The following is a 7,894-nucleotide window of genomic DNA, read 5'->3' on the forward strand; positions in this document are numbered from 1 at the left end:
TGGCTAGCGCGAGTGGCTGTTAACGGAAAAGTTGGAGGTTTAAGCCCTCTCGGGAGTGGTGTGTTGCTTTTTTCTTTGCGCTTATAGCTTTTGTTCTGATGGTGGTGAGAGTGGAGCAGGACTGTCTCCGTGGCGCAATTGGCTAGCGCGATCGGCTGTTAACCGAAAGGTTCGAGGTTCAAGCCCTCCCGGGAGTGGTGTGTTGCTTTTTTCTTTGCGCTGATAGCTTTGAAGATATGTTCTGTTGGTGGTGAGAGTGGAGCACGACTGTCTCCGTGGCGTAATTGGCTAGCGCGATAGGCTATTAACCGAAAGGTTGGAGGCTAGAGCCCACCCGGTAGTGGTGCAGCGCTTTTTTTCCTTTGGGCTGATAGCTCTGAAGAAATGTTCTGACGGTGGTGAGAGTGGAGAAAGACTGTCTCCGTGGCGCAATTGGCTAGCGCGATCGGCTGTTAACTGAAAGGTTGGATGTTCGAGCCCTCGCGGGAGTGGTGTGTTGCTTTTTTTTCTTTGGGCTGATAGCTTTGAAGATATGTTCTGATGGTGGTTAGAGTGGAGCAGGACTGTCTCCGTGGTGCCATTGGCTAGCGCGATCGGCTGTTAACCGAAAGGTTGGAGGTTCGAGCCCTCCCAGGAGTGGTGTGTTGCTTTTTTTTTCTTTGGGCTGATAGCTTTGAAGATATGTTCTGATGGTGGTGAGAGTGGAGCAGGACTGTCTTCATGGCGCAATTGGCTAGCGCGATCGGCTGTTAAGCGAAAGGTTGGAGGTTCGAGCCCACGCGGTGGTGGTGCGGCGCTTTTTTTTCTTTGGGCTGATAGCTTTGAAGATATGTTCTGATGGTGGTGAGAGTGGAGCAGGACTGTCTCCGTGGCGGAAGTGGCTAGGGCGATCGGCTGTTAACCGAAAGGTTGGAGGTTCGAGCCCACCCGAGAGTGGCGTGTTGCTTTTTTCTTTGCGCTGATAGCTTTGAAGATATGTTCTGATGGTGGTGAGAGTGGAGCACGACTGTCTCCGTGGCGTAATTGGCTAGCGCGATGGGCTATTAACCGAAAGGTTGGAGGTTCGAGCCCACCCTGTGGTGGTGCGGCGCTTTTTTTTCTTTGGGCTGATAGCTCTGAAGAAATGTTCTGACGGTGGTGAGAGTGGAGCATGACTGTCTCCGTGGCGCAATTGGCTAGCGCGATCGGCTGTTAACCGAAAGGTTGGAGGTTCGAGCCCTCCCGGGAGTGGTGTGTTGCTTTTTTTTTGCGCTGATAGCTTTGAAGTTATGTTCTGATGGTAGTGAGTGTGGAGCACGACTGTCTCCGTGGCGCAATTGGCTAGCGCGATGGGCTCTTAACCGAAAGGTTGGAGGTTCGAGCCCACCCTGTGGTGGTGCGGCGCTTTTTTTTCTTTGGGCTGATAGCTCTGAAGAAATGTTCTGACGGTGGTGAGAGTGGAGCATGACTGTCTCCGTGGCGCAATTGGCTAGCGCGATGGGCTCTTAACCGAAAGGTTGGAGGTTCGAGCCCACCCGATGATGGTGCAGCGATTTTTTTTCTTTGGGCTGATAGCTCTGAAGAAATGTTCTGACGGTGGTGAGAGTGGAACATGACTGTCTCCGTGGCGCAATTGGCTAGCGCGATCGGCTGTTAACCGAAAGGTTGGAGGTTCGAGCCCTCCCGGGAGTGGTGTGTTGCTTTTTTTTTGCGCTGATAGCTTTGAAGTTATGTTCTGATGGTAGTGAGTGTGGAGCACGACTGTCTCCGTGGCGCAATTGGCTAGCGCGATGGGCTCTTAACCGAAAGGTTGGAGGTTCGAGCCCACCCGATGATGGTGCAGCGATTTTTTTTCTTTGGGCTGATAGCTCTGAAGAAATGTTCTGACGGTGGTGAGAGTGGAGAAAGACTGTCTTCCTGGCGCAATTGGCTAGCGCTATCGGCTGTTAACTGAAAGGTTGGAGGTTCGAGCCCTCCCGGGAGTGGTGTGTGGGTTTTTTTCTTTGGGCTGATAGCTTTGAAGATATGTTCTCATGGTGGTGAGAGTGGAGCAGGACTGTCTCCGTGGCGCAATTTGCTAGCGCTATCGGCTGTTAACCGAAAGGTTGGAGGTTCGAGCCCACGCGGTGGTGGTGCGGTGCTTTCTTTTTGGGGCTGATAGCTTTGAAGATATGTTGTGATGGTGGTGAGAGTGGAGCAGGACTGTCTCCGTGGCGGTGGTGGCTAGCGCGATCGGCTGTTACCCGAAAGGTTGGAGGTTCGAGCCCACCCGGAAGTGGTGTGTTGCTTTTTTCTTTGCGCTGATAGCTTTGAACATATGTTCTGGTGGTGGTGAGAGTGGAGCGGGACTGTCTCCGTGGCGCAATGGGCTAGCGCGATCGGCTGTTAACCGAAAGGTTGGAGGTTCGACCTCTCCCGGGAGTGGTGTGTTGCTTCTTTCTTTGCGCTGATAGCTTTGAAGCTATGTTCTGATGGTGGTGGAGTGGAGCACGACTGTCTCCGTGGCGCAATTGGCTAGCGCGATCGGCTGTTAACCGAAAGGTTGGAGGTTCCAGCCCTTCCGGGAGTGGTGTGTTGCTTTTTTTTCTTTGCGCTGATAGCTTTGAAGATATGTTCTGACGATGGTGAGAGTGGAGCATGACTGTCTCCATGGCGCAATTGGCTAGCGCCATGGGCTCTTAACCGAAAGGTTGGAGGTTCGAGCCCACCCGATGGTGGTGCGGCGATTTTTTTTCTTTGGGCTGATAGCTCTGAAGAAATGTTCTGACGGTGGTGAGAGTGAAGCATGACTGTCTCCGTGGCGCAATTGGCTAGCGCGATCGGCTGTTAACCGAAAGGTTGGACGTTCGAGCCCTCCCGGGAGTGGTGTGTTGCTTTTTTCTTTGCGCTGATAGCTTTGAAGTTATGTTCTTATGGTGGTGAGAGTGGAGCACGACTGTCTCCGTGGCGTAATTGGCTAGCGCGATAGGCTATTAACCGAAAGGTTGGAGGCTAGAGCCCACCCGGTAGTGGTGCGGCGCTTTTTTTCCTTTGGGCTGATAGCTCTGAAGAAATGTTCTGACGGTGGTGAGAGTGGAGAAAGACTGTCTCCGTGGCGCAATTGGCTAGCGCGATCGGCTGTTAACTGAAAGGTTGGATGTTCGAGCCCTCGCGGGAGTGGTGTGTTGCTTTTTTTTCTTTGGGCTGATCGCTTTGAAGATATGTTGTGATGGTGGTTAGAGTGGAGCAGGACTGTCTCCGTGGTGCCATTGGCTAGCGCGATCGGCTGTTAACCGAAAGGTTGGAGGTTCGAACCCTCCCAGGAGTGGTGTGTTGCTTTTTTTTTCTTTGGGCTGATAGCTTTGAAGATATGTTCTGATGGTGGTGAGAGTGGAGCAGGACTCTCTTCATGGCGCAATTGGCTAGCGCGATCGGCTGTTAAGCGAAAGGTTGGAGGTTCGAGCCCACGCGGTGGTGGTGCGGCGCTTTTTTTTCTTTGGGCTGATAGCTTTGAAGATATGTTCTGATGGTGGTGAGAGTGGAGCAGGACTGTCTCCGTGGCGGAAGTGGCTAGCGCGATCGGCTGTTAACCGAAAGGTTGGAGGTTCGAGCCCACCCGAGAGTGGCGTGTTGCTTTTTTCTTTGCGCTGATAGCTTTGAAGATATGTTCTGATGGTGGTGAGAGTGGAGCACGACTGTCTCCGTGGCGTAATTGGCTAGCGCGATGGGCTATTAACCGAAAGGTTGGAGGTTCGAGCCCACCCTGTGGTGGTGCGGCGCTTTTTTTTCTTTGGGCTGATAGCTCTGAAGAAATGTTCTGACGGTGGTGAGAGTGGAGCATGACTGTCTCCGTGGCGCAATTGGCTAGCGCGATGGGCTCTTAACCGAAAGGTTGGAGGTTCGAGCCCACCCGATGATGGTGCAGCGATTTTTTTTCTTTGGGCTGATAGCTCTGAAGAAATGTTCTGACGGTGGTGAGAGTGGAGCATGACTGTCTCCGTGGCGCAATTGGCTAGCGCTATCGGCTGTTAACTGAAAGGTTGGAGGTTCGAGCCCTCCCGGGAGTGGTGTGTGGGTTTTTTCTTTGGGCTGATAGCTTTGAAGATATGTTCTCATGGTGGTGAGAGTGGAGCAGGACTGTCTCCGTGGCGCAATTGGCTAGCGCGATGGGCTCTTAACCGAAAGGTTGGAGGTTCGAGCCCACCCGATGATGGTGCAGCGATTTTTTTTCTTTGGGCTGATAGCTCTGAAGAAATGTTCTGACGGTGGTGAGAGTGGAGAAAGACTGTCTTCCTGGCGCAATTGGCTAGCGCTATCGGCTGTTAACTGAAAGGTTGGAGGTTCGAGCCCTCCCGGGAGTGGTGTGTGGGTTTTTTTCTTTGGGCTGATAGCTTTGAAGATATGTTCTCATGGTGGTGAGAGTGGAGCAGGACTGTCTCCGTGGCGCAATTTGCTAGCGCTATCGGCTGTTAACCGAAAGGTTGGAGGTTCGAGCCCACGCGGTGGTGGTGCGGTGCTTTCTTTTTGGGGCTGATAGCTTTGAAGATATGTTGTGATGGTGGTGAGAGTGGAGCAGGACTGTCTCCGTGGCGGTGGTGGCTAGCGCGATCGGCTGTTACCCGAAAGGTTGGAGGTTCGAGCCCACCCGGAAGTGGTGTGTTGCTTTTTTCTTTGCGCTGATAGCTTTGAACATATGTTCTGGTGGTGGTGAGAGTGGAGCGGGACTGTCTCCGTGGCGCAATGGGCTAGCGCGATCGGCTGTTAACCGAAAGGTTGGAGGTTCGAGCCCACCCGTTGGTGGTGCGGCGCTTTTTTTCTTTCGGCTGATAGCTTTGAAGATATGTTCTGATGGTGGTGAGAGTGGAGCAGGACTGTCTCCGTGGCGCAATTGGCTAGCGCGATCGGTTGTTAACGGAAAAGTTGGAGGTTCGAGCCCTCTCGGGAGTGGTGTGTTGCTTTTTTCTTTGCGCTTATAGCTTTTGTTCTGATGGTGGTGAGAGTGGAGCACGACTGTATGGGCAGCGCAATTGGATAGCGCGATCGGCTGTTAACCGAAAGGTTCGAGGTTCAAGCGCTCCTGGGAGTGGTGTGTTGCTTTTTTCTTTGCGCTGATAGCTTTGAAGATATGTTCTGCTGGTGGTGAGAAAGGAACACGACTATCTCCGTGGCGCCATTGGCTAGCGCGATCGGCTGTTAACCAAAAGGTTGGAGGTTCGAGCCCACACGGAGGTGGTGCGGCGCTTTTTTCCTTTGGGCTGATAGCTCTGAAGAATTGTTCTGACGGTGGTGAGAGTGGAGCAAGACTGTCTCCGTGGCGAAATTGGCTAGCACGTTGGGCTGTTAACCAAAAGGTTGGAGGTTCGAGCCCACCCGGAAGTGGTGTGATGATTTTTTTTCTTTGCGCTGATAGCTTTGAAGATATGTTCTGATGGTGATGAGAGCGGAACAGGACTGTCTCCGTGGCGCAATTGGCTAGCGCGATCGGCTGGTAACCGAAAGGTTGGAGGTTCGAGCCCACGCGGTGGTGGTGCGGTGCTTTTTTTTCTTTGGGCTGATAGCTTTGAAGATATGTTGTGATGGTGGTGAGAGAGGAGCACGACTGTCTCCGTGGCGCAATTGGCTAGCGCGATGGGCTGGTAACTGAAAGGTTGGAGGTTCGAGCCCTCCCAGCAGTGGTGTGTTGCTTTTTTTTCTTTGGGCTGATAGCTTTGAAGATATGTTCTGATGGTGGTGAGAGTGGAGCAGGACTGTCTCCGTGGCGCAATTGGCTAGCGCGATCGGCTGTTAACCGAAAGGTTCGAGGTTCAAGCCCTCCCGGGAGTGGTGTGTTGCTTTTTTCTTTGCGCTGATAGCTTTGAAGATATGTTCTGTTGGTGGTGAGAGTGGAGCACGACTCTCTCCGTTGCGCAATTGGCTAGCGCGATCGGGTGTTAACCAAAAGGTTGGAGGTTCGAGCCCACCCGGTGGTGGTGCGGCGCTTTCTTTCCTTTTGGCTGATAGCTCTGAAAAATTGTTCTGACGGTGGTGAGAGTAAAGCAGGACTGTCTCCGTGGCGCAATTGGCTAGCGCAATCGGCTGTTAATCGAAAGGGTGGAGGTTCGACCTCTCCCGGGAGTGGTGTGTTGCTTTTTTCTTTGCGCTGATAGCTTTGAAGATATGTTCTGATGGTGATGGGAGTGGAGCACGACTGTCTCCGTGGCGCAATTGGCTAGCGCGATCGGCTGTTAACCGAAAGGTTGGAGGTTCGAGCCCTCCCGGGAGTGGTGTGTTGCTTTTTTTTCTTTGCGCTGATAGCTTTGAAAATATGTTCTGATGGTGGTGAGAGTGGAGCACGACTGTCTCCGTGGCGTAATTGGCTAGCGCAATGGGCTATTAACCGAAAGGTTGGAGGTTCGAGCTCACCGGGTGGTGGTGCGGTGCTTTTTTTCTTTGGGCTGATAGCTCTGAAGAAATGTTCTGACGGTGGTGAGAGTGGAGCATGACTGTCTCCGTGGCGCAATTGGCTAGCGCGACGGGCTCTTAACCGAAAGGTTGGAGGTTCGAGCCCACCCGATGGTGGTGCGGCGATTTTTTTTCTTTGGGCTGATAGCTCCGAAGAAATGTTCTGACGGTGGTGAGAGTGGAGCACGACAGCCTCCGTGGCGCAATTGGCTAGCGCGATCGGCTGTTAACCGAAAGGTTGGAGGTTCGAGCCCTCCCGGGAGTGGTGTGTTGCTTTTTTTTCTTTGCGCTGATAGCTTTGAAGATATGTTCTGATGGTGGTGAGAGTGGAGCACGACTGTCTCCGTGGCGTAATTGGCTAGCGCGATGGGCTGTTAACGAAAAAGTTGGAGGTTCGAGCCCTCTCGGGAGTGGTGTGTTGCTTTTTTCTTTGCGCTTATAGCTTTTGTTCTGATGGTGGTGAGAGTGGAGCAGGACTGTCTCCGTGGCGCAATTGGCTAGCGCGATCGGCTGTTAACCGAAAGGTTCGAGGTTCGAGCCCACGCGGTGGTGGTGCGGCGCTTTTTTTCTTTGGGATGATAGCTTTGAAGATATGTTGTGATAGTGGTGAGAGTGGAGCACGACTGTCTCCGTTGCGCAATTGGCTAGCGCGATCGGGTGTTAACCAAAAGGTTGGAGGTTCGAGCCCACCCGGTGGTGGTGCGGCGCTTTTTTCCTTTGGGCTGATAGCTCTGAAGAATTGTTCTGACGGTGGTGAGAGTGGAGCAGGACTGTCTCCGTGGCGCCATTGGCTAGCGCAATCGGCTGTTAATCGAAAAGTTGGAGGTTCGACCTCTCCCGGGAGTGGTGTGTTGCTTTTTTCTTTGCGCTGATAGCTTTGAAGATATGTTCTGATGGTGGTGGTGTGGAGAACGACTGTCTCCGTGGCGCAATTGGCTGGCGCGATTGGCTGTTAACCGAAAGGTTGGAGGTTCGAGCCCTCCCGGGAGTGGTGTGTTGCTTTGTTTTCTTTGCGCTGATAGCTTTGAAGTTATGTTCTGATGGTGGTGAGAGTGGAGCACGACTGTCTCCGTAGCGTAATTGGCTAGCGCGATAGGCTATTAACCGAAAGGTTGGAGGCTAGAGCCCACCCGGTAGTGGTGCGGCGCTTTTTTTCCTTTGGGCTGATAGCTCTGAAGAAATGTTCTGACGGTGGTGAAAGTGGAGAAAGACTGTCTCCGTGGCGCAATTGGCTAGCGCGATCGGCTGTTAACTGAAAGGTTGGAGGTTCGAGCCCTCACGGGAGTGGTGTGTTGCTTTTTTTTCTTTGGGCTGATAGCTTTGAAGATATGTTCTGATGGTGGTGAGAGTGGAGCAGGACTGTCTCCGTGGCGCCATTGGCTAGCGCGATCGGCTGTTAACCGAAAGGTTGGAGGTTCGAGCCCTCCCAGGAGTGGTGTGTTGCTTTTTTTTTCTTTGGGCTGATAGCTTTGAAGATATGTTCTTATGTTGGTGA

The 7,894-nt window shown here is 52.7% G+C and overlaps 1 non-coding gene across 1 annotated transcript; it reads left to right on the plus strand.

Moving 5' to 3' along the window:
* Positions 1-6,590: 6,590 nt before the first annotated feature.
* Positions 6,591-6,664, plus strand: TRNAN-GUU (transfer RNA asparagine (anticodon GUU)). Its single transcript has one exon. It is a non-coding gene; the product is annotated as a tRNA-Asn (tRNA).
* The last annotated feature ends 1,230 nt before the right edge of the window (positions 6,665-7,894 follow it).

This window comes from Rhipicephalus microplus, unplaced genomic scaffold (genome assembly GCF_043290135.1).
Source record: "Rhipicephalus microplus isolate Deutch F79 unplaced genomic scaffold, USDA_Rmic scaffold_71, whole genome shotgun sequence".
Taxonomy (NCBI): Eukaryota; Metazoa; Arthropoda; class Arachnida; order Ixodida; family Ixodidae; genus Rhipicephalus; species Rhipicephalus microplus.